Source organism: Rattus norvegicus, chromosome 4, assembly GCF_036323735.1.
Source record: "Rattus norvegicus strain BN/NHsdMcwi chromosome 4, GRCr8, whole genome shotgun sequence".
NCBI lineage: Eukaryota > Metazoa > Chordata > Mammalia > Rodentia > Muridae > Rattus > Rattus norvegicus.
In genome coordinates this window covers 181,828,010-181,835,005 of record NC_086022.1, presented here as the reverse complement: position 1 = coordinate 181,835,005, position 6,996 = coordinate 181,828,010, and positions in this window count along the sequence as shown.

Here is a 6,996-nt window from a genome sequence, read left to right as displayed (position 1 = left end):
CTGAGAAATGAGTAGACTTGACATGCAACATATAAAGTTCACAAAGAATCAATAAAAAGTTAAAAAGAGAGAGATTGCCTTCCTAAGTGACTCTAGGTTTATCAGGTTGACGACATCAATCATCGTAGTGGCACCTTCTAGTGGCCTTGCTGTTATGGCAGTACTACAGATTCTCTTAAGGGAAGGCTGTTCACTGAGACCCCATGGAAAACTAGAAGAGATGAACTTCTCACACAAGTCACAGCACGCACACATGAAAAGAAAAACAGGCACCGTGATTCTCCCCAGAGTTCAGATTGTCAGTAAGACAATCCAAACATGAAAATGGTCGAAATGCAAAAGCACTCAAAGGTTTAGCTTTCGACAGACGAAGTAGCAAAGTCAGTTCAAGCCTGCGTGTAAAATCTGGAAACCTGGATGAGAATTTCAACAAAGACAGTGATTCAAAATGAGAATCGTGGAAATAAAAACTTACCAAACCAAACATAAAACTCAGTAGAAAGCATCAATAGTAGATCAGATGATACGAAAACTAATATCAAGGAATAAATACAAGGTTAATTAGTTATTACAGTCAAATAATACATGGTCGGAATATATTTCTCACTGCTATGACAAAGTTCCTGATAAGAAACATCAGGGAGGGTTTTTTTGACTTACAATCTGAGGCATCAGGAGGCAGGAGAATTCTGGTGCCTACCTCACTGTTCCCTTTCACTCTGTTCAGGAACCCAGACCATGTGATCAGGCCGCTCACTCTCGGAGTGCTGAGCATTTCTGGAAATACACTTACAGACACAGCCAGTGAGTGCTGCCAACACAGTTCTAGATTCCGTCAAACTGGCAATGGCCACAAATAGCAATAAAGAGAAAGAATAGGAGGAGGAGGAGGAGGAGGAGAAGGAGGAGGAGGAGAAGGAGGAGGAGGAGGAGGAGGAGGAGGAGGAGGAGGAGGAGGGAGAGGAAGATGAGGGAGAGGAGGAGGAGAAAAACTTCTTGGACATGGTTCAGAGACCAAGTCAGAAGTTGGTAGTGGCACACGACTGTAATCCCAACACTCAGAAGGCTGAGGCAGGAGGATTGCAAATTCCAGGCATGCTGAGGTGACACCTAAAGTCATCGAACTTACAGCAGGAATTTCCCCAAATCTAGAAATGATACAGACATCTAAGCACAGGTAGCCATTAGAGATCCAAGTAGACATGACACAAAAAAGACCCTCTCTATGTCACACTATAGTTAGACACACACACACACACACACACACACACACACACACACACACAAAGCAAACATAAAGACAAGATCCAACCAACCTTGTATCTGTAAGAAATTTACATTACTGACAAAATCATTCAGAGATCCAAAGTGAAAGGGAAGGTTCCAAATAGAATTTATTTAGTATTTATTTCAGACAAATCTCAAAATTAATCAGAAGAGATAAAGACATATAATGGGCATAAAGACATGTAAATAAAATATCGATATATCCAATTAATAAAAGCACAGCTGGGTATAAAATGAGCGATCTAACAATAGCAATAGTCATTGGCTTGAACCCACCCCTGTCCACATCAACAGATGATCACCAGGATAAAATATTAGCATGGGAGCTTCAGAGGTGTGTGGCAACCAGACCAAACAGACATAATAGGAGTCTACCTGCTTTTCACCTTCAGATATTACTTTCTTCAGATATTACTTTCTATCCTCCACCCATTGAACTCTCTCCAAAAAAAGACCATACTTTAGACTACAAAAGTCCTTGAAAATGTCAAAACATGTAATAATTTCTTGCACCTATCACACCTTAGTGAAAGAAAACTGGAGATTGTCAGCAGGAGAAACTACAGAAAATACATAAACACCACATTTTTGAATGAGTTATTGAAGAAATCAGGGTGGGAATCATAAAAACATTCATAGGATCAATTAAAAATTGGAAGCAAAACTTTCTGAAACCTTCGAGACACTACAAAGGCATCTCTAAGAAGTAATATATAGTTATGAATACCCACAACTTTTTTTAAAAAGAGAGAAATCACAAATAACTTAATGATACACCTCCGAGTCTTAGAAAAATATATAAATAAACCAATCACCAAGAACTGGTTAAAGAAACAGACAGTAAAGTTCAGGACTAATGAGATGAAGGAACAACACAAAGGTTCAATCAAACAAGAAGCTGGTCCTTTGAAAAAATGAACAAGACTGACAAGTCCATAGTCAACCTAAGCCAAACAGAGACAAGACTCTAATTACTAAAATTAGTGACTGAAGAGGCAAGACAGACGTTACTAAGATGCAACATGGGTAATCTTTTGGGACCTCAGATTCCCCACAAAAAGTTATAAAAACTAGAAGAAATAGACAAATTTCTAGACACATGATGTACCAAAACTGAACCAAGAGAGTATTTTTAAACCAAACCAAATTGGTATCAAGCAGTGAGAATGATTCAGTAATCTTTAAATTTCCAAAAGGACTAGACAGATACGCTACTGAACTCTGCCACACCTTTAAAGAGGAGCCAACATCCACACTCCACAAACTGTTCCAGGACATAATGGGAAAGAATGTTTCCACTCTCATTCTATGAACTCAGTGTTACTTTTTAACACCAAAACCAAGGAAGCACAAGACAAGAAAGAAAGAGAGAGAGAGAGAGAAAGAAAGAAAGAAAGAAAGAAAGAAAGAAAGAAAGAAAGAAAGAAAGAAAGGGAAAGGAACTAGACACTAATTTACTTAATTAACATAGACACAAAAATCTGAATAAACCACTTTCAAATAAAATATAACTCCACATTTAAAAAAAAATCACTGACTCTTGGGCTGGGAAACTGGTTGTGGTAAATTGCTTTTGCTCTAAAACGGACAGTTTAACATATATGCATCAACATAGTTTGCCACCTGCAAAGAGAATCAAGGTCAAAATCAACGATCATCTCAATAGGAACAGAAAAGGCCTTCTACAAAACCTAACATCCTTTCATGATAAGGGCTCTGAAGAAATTAGGAGAGGGACCATAGTCAAGGGCACATGGCTCAGCGCTAGAGCTCACAGAATGAGGAAAACCAAAAGTATTTTCTCTAAAATCAATAGCATCATGGCAAAACATCCACTCTCTTTACACTTATTCAATACAGTGATTGAATCTGAAATGAAAGCAGTAAGACAGAAACAGGAATAAAAAGGAAACAAATAGGGTTGGGGATTTAGCTCAGTGGTAGAGCACTTGCCTAGCAAGCGCAAGGCCCTGGGTTCAGTCATCAGCTCCGAAAAAAGAAAAGAAAAAAAAAAAGGAAACAAATAGAAAACAAAGATATTGAATTATACATGTTTGTAAGATGTCGTCATCTTACGATGGAAATGCTCAAAAGACTCCCATGAAACCCCGAGGTCTAGTAAACACTTTCAGCAAAGGGGCACAAAATCAATATGCTAGAAGCTATCATATTTCCTTTATACCAGTAATGAGCACATACAGTTTTGGCCATGATTTCCAGCACAGTACTTAAAAATGTTTGTAAAAAAAATGCCTATTGAACAAATGTTTCTGATGAATCTAGATATCCTCTCATGGAAGAATGAAACTAGATCCACAGCTCTCTGCACAAAAGTCAGACCAAAGTGGACAAGAAAGTTAATGTAAGACCTGAAACCACTGGAAGAAAGTGTAGGAGGAACACTTCAAAACACAGTAAAGGAGGCTTTCTGAGAAGGCAGCTCTAGGTCAGCAAATAGCCCCAAACATGAAAAATTAAAATAAAGAACGTTTACACAACAGATGAAACGCTTACCAGAGAGAAGCCATGTGCAAGACAGAAGAAAATACTTTGTTGCTTTTGATCTCCTCCCGGCCTGACCTAGTTTGCTTCTCTGTAGCTGGGATAAACCCTGACCAAAAGTATCACCCGGCAGGAAAAGAATCATTTTCACTTGGAGGTTTCAGTCTATCCCAGGGAAGCTGAGGCAGGAGGATAGCTGCTAACTGCCTTCCGTTCCCTGACTTTCTCAGCTACCTTTCCTATACAATCCAGGTCACCTGCCCAGAGATGACTCCACCTACAGTGGGTTGGCCCCTCCTACATCAATTAACAGAGAATGTTCCGCAGATGTGCCCACAAGCCAAGCTGATCTAGACAGTTCTTCAGAAGTGATTTTCCTCTCCCTGGGTAAGTTCAGGCTTGTGTCAAGTTCACAAAACTAACCAGCATGGGGACTAATGTCCACTTATAAAGAATTCAAATCACTAAACACTCAAAGAACCGATAACCCAATCAATAAGTGAGAGGCTAAACTGAAGAGTTTTCAAATGGAGAAATGCACATTGTCATGAAGAACATTCAACGGTTTTAGCCACTGGATTGCCCTGGGAGCGCACTGAAGCAAGGTGTGGTGCCTGAATCTGTAATCACAACACTGGGGTGGCTGAGGGAGAAGGGCACGGGGTCACGGCCAGAACAAGAGTCAGAGGCTAGCCTGCACTATATACAAAGAAGCTAGAGAGCTATTGTTCAATGATAAGGAGTTCCCATTTTACAAGATAGAAAGGGATGCTGACCACAAAGAAAAGGTCAGCATTTTCAATCCCACTGGACAGGACACTTTCAGAATGGGCAAAATGGGGAATTCCGTGTTGTAGATACTTTACTACAATTAATACTAGGGAGAGGGGGGAGCTGAGGAAATGACTCAGTGGATAAGAGGGCATATTGTACAAGCATGAGGATCTGATTCCAATACTGGGCACTCACACATGCTGCAGGGTACAGCTGCATGTGCCTGTAACTCCAGCGTTGGGGAGTAGAGCCAGGTAGATTCTGAGAGCACGTGGCCAGCCAGCTTGGCTCACCGGCTTGCTTCCAGTTCAGTAGAGACCCTGTCTCAAGGCAATAAGACAGAGTGAGAGAGGAAGACATCTAACATTCTCCCACATCTACACTTAGTGCACACACAACACCTGCCCCAGAGTAAAACGCACACAACTGTTGAATAACAAGAGTCCCATCATAAACAATACCCAGGGAAACTAAGACACCCTCATATAGCTCACAGTATGGCAGAAGAGATCGGTCGAGGCAGAGTATAAAACGGGCCTCCCAGGCCTGTGTTCACAAGGCGAAAAGGGAATGCAGGTTCCTAACACACTCCCATTTCTCAAACCAGCACAACCTCATCTTAATATAGTCGCCTCTTCTTTAAAAACTATGTAGTGAGCACTCCTTTTAGGAAGATACTCCTGCGTAGATAGAATGTACATTTCCTTTGAGAAAAATTAATAAAAGCTAGATCTACGGAGGAGGGGGATGAGGGGTCTTAAGACTTTGGGTTCCAAACTCATCAGGATGGCGGATCCCCAGGCGCAGCTGTCTCTCCAGCGGACAGGATCGAGCTTCAAAATGCTCTTCGGGCAGCACTAATTGCCTGGATTTTTTGATGCGAGAAACAAAGCCGAGTGCTCTTTAATTTACAAACTACTCTAACATTAAGACAGGTTCGATTTATTATTACTTTAAACTTCACATTTCCCCCAGGAACCAGTTTTATGTGTAGGTGTTTCTCGAGCTCTAATGTTCTTTCAGCCTACGGGGTCTCATGCGCGGCCGTGGCTGTCTGTGAGCCTGAAGCTTTGCTTTTCCCAGAGGGTCCCCAGGTGGTGCTGATTTGCTGGCTCCCGGACAAGCTTTGAGCATCCAGGTCATGGACAAGAATACTGCAGTCCAAGACTCCGCTTTCACCAGCTTCAAGCGGCTCCTCGCAACTGGTTATGAAGCCGCCACGCCCAACAACACTAATAACGAAACTCTCCAGCTTTTGTCTGAATGAAGTATATCCACAGGGGGTGAAAAAAGAAGGGGGGAAAGTCTTTTAAGTTTCTATGAACTTTTATTTCTAATTATAAGCCTTTCATTTTTAAAAAAAAGAAAAAAAGCCCTGAGGGCAGAATTGGTTTTAAGCTCATCAACTGCTTTCACATAAAGAAAATTAGGGGTTGCCTGAGTTTGACAGGCACTTAATTGTACAAAGGCCAGAAAAGGGGGCTCAGTTTCTCAGCCTAAGAGTCCACTATAATTAAATCCTTACTAAGCATTCAGATTGTAGGAGGTTCTAGAGGGAAGCTAAACTTTTTAATATCAGGGTTTTAAGTTTTAACTAATGAAACTAATCAAATTGTTTTTGCAATAAGCAGGGCCCTCAGACAAGAAGAACCCATGCCTGGATGCCCCCGGGGGGATGGGGTGTATAGTTTTGTCTCACTCCTCCAGAGGACACTCACGATTTCCCATTCTCTGCCGTTGCCCTGACTCATTAAATGAGCTGAAGTAATTAGATGGATCAAACCTCATCAAAACCCACACATGTAAAGCCTTCCCAGGAAGAGGAGACTCTTCTGGAAGGTGACTTGGTCATTTCAAGAAAACATCCTATACTGCTCGACCACATTGCTCCTTCTAGGAACCAAAGTCTGACTTAGATGCGCGCAGTTCTCATTGTCTTCATTACCAGGACTCCTGAATCTTTGCACCGAGCTGGGGGATTACAGGGAGTAGCAGTGTGTTTACAGTGGTGTCCCCACCTGCTTTCAAAAGATCATCCAGTGTTGTCCATAGTTTTCCATTTTGTGAGGATGAGCCAGAAACTCATGGGCCAGTTCCCTATCATTAAAGCAGGGTTTTCTCTTCCATTATTCCATGGCATCTTGGCCAAACCGTCACCGTAAGCTGTCCAGCCGGGCACAGGTTTAAACTTGGGCCGGTAGACAGAGCTGAGAGGGAAGAACCAAGGTTTCCATGGCATTAATACAGGCCTGGGATGAAGCAACAAAAGGTCTAAAAGAGAAGGCCTGCCTCTCTGGTGCATTCCAGGACTATTTCCCTAAGAGTTGAAACCAACATACAACCCAGAGCCTGGGAGGCTGCTCCTCTCTGCCTTGAAGGCTCCCTTCCTCTGTCAATGAGGTCCTCCTGCTAACTCTGGAGTCCCACCCAGGA